Here is a 5,916-nt window from a genome sequence, read left to right on the forward strand (position 1 = left end):
CTATTGTAATTTTTTATTTGACAAGCTAAAGGAAAAGAGGGCAGTGCCCCTGACTAAATAAATAGTCAGGCATTGCATGTTTTAAACATTCTTGAAATGCAGCACACCAGTTGAAAATCATGGAATTAGAGCTAAGTGTCTCAGGAGCTGGAACTGGACTTACCTCAGGGGTCAGCCTGGGAAAAGGAGTGTGCCCAGTCCGTGACCAAGTCAGCGCTCAGTGTGGGCACAGGGTCAGGCTTTAGCCATGGCTAGGGCAGTGCTCAGGGCTCAGTGGCCAGGCTGTGTCCAAGGTTTCAAGTCAGAGACCAGTTGGAGTCCAAAGTGAGGGAATAGGCTCAGTCAGTGACCCCTTTCTCCAGGGCGGGACTGAGCCGGTGGCTTGGCTCTAGATTCCTCGAGAAGCACCTTTCAGCCTAAAGTTCCGTCCCCCAAGCAGATGAGCAGCACCTGCCCCAGACCCTCCACTTCATCCCCTGCCCTCCCCGGCCACTCCCTGAGGACCAGGCCTGGGTTGGTGTTCCCTACAAGGCCTAACAGTCCTCACTTTGGCACCTCAGGGGACGAGGGTGGGGGTAAGAGCTATGGGGCGCCTTGCGCAAGGTTTCTGATGCAACTGGCTGCTGGCTGAACACCTCGACACCCTCCTCCTAGTCCCTACCAGACCGGCAGTCTTTTCTCAGAAAGGGAAGGGCTGGGCTTTGGCCTGGGTTGAATATACATAATCCCTCTCCTTCCCTAGCCTGGAAGGCTTCAGGACCTCCAGGGGGCAGGCTGGCAAGCAGGAAGGGATCAGATGACAGCAATTCATCAGCAAAGCGAGTATTAGGAGGGGGTGGATCAGCGGCTCCCTCCTCCTCCCTGCTGGGAGGTAACAAGAGCAGCAGGACCCCTAGAAGTGTGGAGAGCCCCACCCCTGACACACAGAGCAGTAATGGTGTGGCTGAGGCCAGGCAGGGACTAGTGGCTGCCCAAGGTCACCCCCTGTCAGGACAAGGTCAGAACCAGAAACCAACTTTCCTCCCTTGTGCCGTTTCTAGCTCCTCCCACCACAGGTTAGGGAGAGGACCTCGCACCCTTGAGGAGGGCATGGGACCCCCCAGGAACTTTCAATGGATCTCATGGAGGCTCCTGAAGTAACAGACTGACATGGGCTTTGGGACGACCGGGGCCTGGTTCAGACCCTCATGGCTTTCTGTGTGATCCCGGCTGTTACTTCTCCCTTGACACCTGGTTTTTTCACTTGTGAAAAGGCATCAATTCCTCCTTGGTTCCTAGGGTTGTGGTCAGGATTACATGAGAGAGCAGATGAAGGCCACCGCCCAGGCCCGCCTCAGGGGCGATGCTCAGGAAATGTGTCCCTACTTCTCCTGTCACCCTCAGCTCTCAAGGGGGGTGGGTTTGGGCGGCTGGGGGAGAGGTGGCAGCCTGGGCTCCGTGGAAATGAGATAAGTCACTTATCATCAAGTGCCTGGAACTTTTCTAAACACGTTGCCTGCATTAACTCATTTAACTTCCATTTAATCCAATAGCAGTTACCAATAACAATGAGCAGTTCAATAACCCTATCAGGAGGATGCCCTTATTGACTCCGGGTTAAAGATGTGGGCTCTGGGTCTCAGAGTAGCGGAGTGACTTGCTCAGTGTCATACACCTAGTTCAGGTCTGGGAGGTGGCATAACGCAGTGGCCAAAGACCCGCCAGGCCCCCCTCCCGCCTTAGAGCGGTGATGTCACCTCTCTGAGCCCCAGTTTCCGCATCTTCCTCCAGGGATGAAACAGTAATTTGGTGGGGAGGTTGGAGGATGCAGTGAGAGGATGTAAGGGAAGCACCCACACGGGGCCATGCTCGATGCGCCGGCAGAGGAATTACATTCTTTGCAAAGGAAGCCCAGGCTTCCAGGGCAGACAGAGCAAGGTCACTCGGCAGGGCTGTGGCTACCACTGGGTTGATGCTGCCCGGGCCCTGGCCTGCCCGTCTTTCCCGGGGCCCAGCCAGAGCCTGATTCAGATGATGAAGGATTTCTACAAAGCCCCTGGGAGACCCCAGAGAAGGGGTGGTGCCCAGTCTCTTTTTAAGGGCTCCCCAAGTGGAGGCTAAAGCTGCAACTCTTGAATCACCCACCATCTTTCCCAAGTCCATTGGCCCAAATCCATATATGAGTTCTATACTGTTTTGCTTTCAATCAACTCATTTTTTAAAAAATTTATTTAAAGTGGAAAGTTACTGACCTCAAATGGAAAACCACTATCATTTACCATGAAGGTGAAGTAATCATAAAAGTTAAATACCAGGAAAGCAAAGCAAGATTTTAAAATTCTAGTTAAATCCCATTTTTTGCTGACAGCTCTAAGCTGAGTCCTGCTTTCGCTTCCTTAGCCAGTGAAGTGTTAAAGACACAGAAGCTATTAAATGAGATTTTCTCCCCCAGTAATTGGAGGGACAGGGAGAAAAGGAAATATACATATCATGATAGGATTCGATGTTATGTAATAGCGTCTGGAGCCCCTAAAACCATTGCTGTGCATATCATATATTGGAAAACACTGACCTAATCCAACTCTCTCTTCCTATTTTACAGACAGGAAAACTAAGGCCCCAAAAGTAGAGATGATTTGCCCCCGATCTCACAGGGTCAGTGGCTTCAGCCAAACCTAAAATCTAACCAGAACTCTTTCCACGTATTAGAGGGGAGAATTATAAAAAGTTTAAGGACACCAGGCGTGGGATTTCAGGTATGCAGCAGTCACTAGCGACACTTGAGTGGAATGAGAGGGAGCAGGCGTGGCTCCTTTCATAGCACTCCTCGGACCCCCACGCACCTTCTCTTGGAGCACAGCCCTCCAACTTCCTGTGCTCAGCACCGAGGGTCAGAGTCTGGGCTCATTCTAACGAACTACACCAAATGGAAATGCGGCCCTCTTGGCTCAGACACCTGGGTGGAGGATGTTCTGGGCCTGGAGAGAAGCGAATCTATGAAAGCAGAACTCTCTCTCCAGGAAAGTGCATATTTTTTATGCATTTAATTGTGTGTGTGTGTGTGTGTGTGTGTGTGTGTGTGTGTGTGAAGGTTTTGGTCACCATTTATTTTCTCACTTTTTAATATATTTTTATTTATTTCATAGAGGAAGGGAGAGGGAGAGAGAGATAGAAACACCAATGATGAGAGAGAATCATTGATCGGCTGCCTCCTGCACGCTCCATTCTGAGGATCTAGCCCACAGCCACGGTGTATGCACTGACCGGGAATCGAACAGTGATCTCCTGGTTCATAGGTCGATGCTCAACCACTGAGCCACGTTGGCCCGACTAACGGTTACCAATTCCATGCTGATTTGTGTCCAAACTAATACGAGATACCAATTTTGAAGACATTAGTATGAAAATTAGATTACCTTATTAATATTTTATTATCTGTTGAATGGATAATATGTTATATATTGAATTAAATAGAATATATATATATATTTTTTTAAATATATATTTTACTGATTTTTCACAGAGAGGAAAGGAGAGGGATAGAGAGCTAGACACATCGATGAGAGAGAAACATCGATCAGCTGCCCCCTGCACACCTCCCACTGGGGATGTGCCCGCAACCAAGGTACATGCCCCCGACCGGAATCGAACCTGGGACCCTTCCGTCCGCAGGCCGACGCTCCATCCACTGAGCCAAACCGGCTACGGCTTAAATAGAATATATTACTAAAATTAATTTCACCTGTTTCTTTTTATTCTTCTTTAATGCGTAACTAGAAAATTTGAAGCTACACATATGGTTCATGTTATGTTCTATTGGAAAGTGCCGATCCAGAGAATTGGGATTGGACACCCTCAACTGTGACATTGGCCTCAAACTTGGGAGCCAAGCCCAGGATGCTTCAGAGAAGATACACCTACAAGTGTGGTGGAGGCTGCTGGTTTGCAAAGATTATGAAATGCCCCTACCAGTGTGGGCTCTGGGGCCAGCAGCCCCAGCTTCAAATCCAAGCTCACCTCTACAATGAGCTGGGTGGTCTTGGGCAAATTCCTGACCTTGAATCGAGATGACAGCACCCACCTCAGTTCTGTCATTGCCTCAGGACCTTTGCGCTTACTTTTTCCTGTCTCCCCCTCACATCTTTGCACTCGTCATCCCTTTTCTTCCTTAAGATACTCCTTTAAACACCACCTTCCTGATGATTCCTACTGAGAAGGTCTCCCCCCGGCCATACGTGATAGAGAACGAATCTACCCAATTTTATTCCAGAAAAGACATGACACATAATCTATTTTAAATCATCTTAGTTTGTTGATTTTATGGTCTGTCTCTCCACTAATTTATAGAATCTGTGAGGACAGGGGTAGGTCAGTCTTGTCACCGATAAGTCCCCAGCATTCAGAACATGACACAGCAGGAAACAAAGTTAGGAGTGTGTGAATAAATCCAGCAGAGTGCTGGCTTCATAGATGCGCTCAGAAGACAAACAGCCCCTTTCTTTCTTTGCCCCTTGTAGCTCTGGGTCCTTCCAACCCGAGTCGGAGTGTCCTGGTGTAGAAAATGAATTCATTTATCCTCGCAGGCAGCAGAGTCTCCAGGGTTAAATGAAATCCCAGACTCCTCTGCTGTGCCCTGAGAGCTCTGAGACCCAGGTGAGCTGGTCCCTGGGGTTCTGGAACCAGGGAAACAAAGGCGACTCCCTTCGCCTCACATTCAGCCTCTGCCTGAGGAGTTATTTTGGACACTGGTATATTCCACACCAAGACCCAAACAGGATTTCCACGGAAAGGTGCTGGGTGCCGGATGCGGGGGGTGCACAGCAATGCTTCCCCTGGGCCTGCCAGGCCTGGGGTGCAAGTCCTCTTATAGCGGGGGTGCACAGCAATGCTTCCCCAAACAGCAAGTGCCACTGGGCCTGCCAGGCCTGGGGTGCAAGTCCTCTTATAGCTGCCTTCTCCTCTCCGAGCCTCCACTGTGTCCACTCTTTATATTAAGCATCTGTCTTTCTATTGAGCACCTACAATGTACCATCCACTGTTGTAAGCATTTTACATGTATTAATTTAATTTAAGCAACAATCCTACAAAGTGAGTGCTGTGCTATTTATAAGCCCATTTCATAGAATAGGAAACTGAAACAGACACACACACACACACAGAAGAGGGGAGAGGGAGAGAGAGAGAGAGAAACATGGATTGACTGCCTCCTGCACGCCCCCTACGGGCGATAGAGCGTGCAATCAAGGCATGTGCCCTGATTGGGAATCTAACCGGTAATCTTAAAATGCACGGGGCCACGCCCAACCAACCAATGGAGCCACAGCTCCCAAGGCTGAAGCAGGGTTTTAAAGAGCTTTCCGGACGTAGCACAGTGGGTCTGGGCAGAGGTGAGTGCACTCTTAGGCAGGCTGGTTTTAGGGTGCTTGCTCTTAACCACTAGGCTGCACTGCTCTTAGCAAATGAATGCTGCGAAGCCCACCCAACATCAGGCCTCTCCAGGGCACTACACTGGCCCTTTTGAGCCCGAATCTGCTCCTATAAGTCTGGTTTTTGCAAGTTCCTGGGCTGCTTTCCCACAGCCGAGCCTCGAGCTGCACCTTAGTAGAATGGGAATACTCGAGCTTCCTGCTGCCACGGGTTCTCCAAAGGTTTAAGAATGCAATGGCGGGCAAGTGCCTGCTAAACGGGAAGCGCCCGGGACACTATCATGGTTTGCTCTTTTTCTCCTCAGCACCATCCTGAGAAGGAAAGACATTTTCTCCCATTTCACAGAGGGGGAAACTGAGGCTCAGAAAAGCAAAATGCGTTTCCCGAGATGATAGGGAGGAATCCGTGGCTGGTGTCTACACTCAAACTTGGGGCGCGGGGCGGGAAGGGAAAGGGCTGGCGGCGAGACACCCCTAGAGGGCCCGAGAGGCGAGGTGCCCTGGCGGGTGA

General features: G+C 50.1%; 1 protein-coding gene across 1 annotated transcript in view; it reads left to right on the forward strand.

Moving 5' to 3' along the window:
- Nucleotides 1–5,283: 5,283 nt before the first annotated feature.
- Nucleotides 5,284–5,916, forward strand: part of TRIB3 (tribbles pseudokinase 3) — a 20,769-nt gene continuing 20,136 nt past the window's right edge. The window contains exon 1 of the mRNA XM_014546557.1: nucleotides 5,284–5,366. The gene's annotated coding sequence lies outside the window, so the exon portion shown is untranslated. The remainder of the gene's footprint in view (nucleotides 5,367–5,916) is intronic.

Source organism: Myotis brandtii, unplaced genomic scaffold, assembly GCF_000412655.1.
Source record: "Myotis brandtii unplaced genomic scaffold, ASM41265v1 scaffold450, whole genome shotgun sequence".
Lineage (NCBI taxonomy): Eukaryota > Metazoa > Chordata > Mammalia > Chiroptera > Vespertilionidae > Myotis > Myotis brandtii.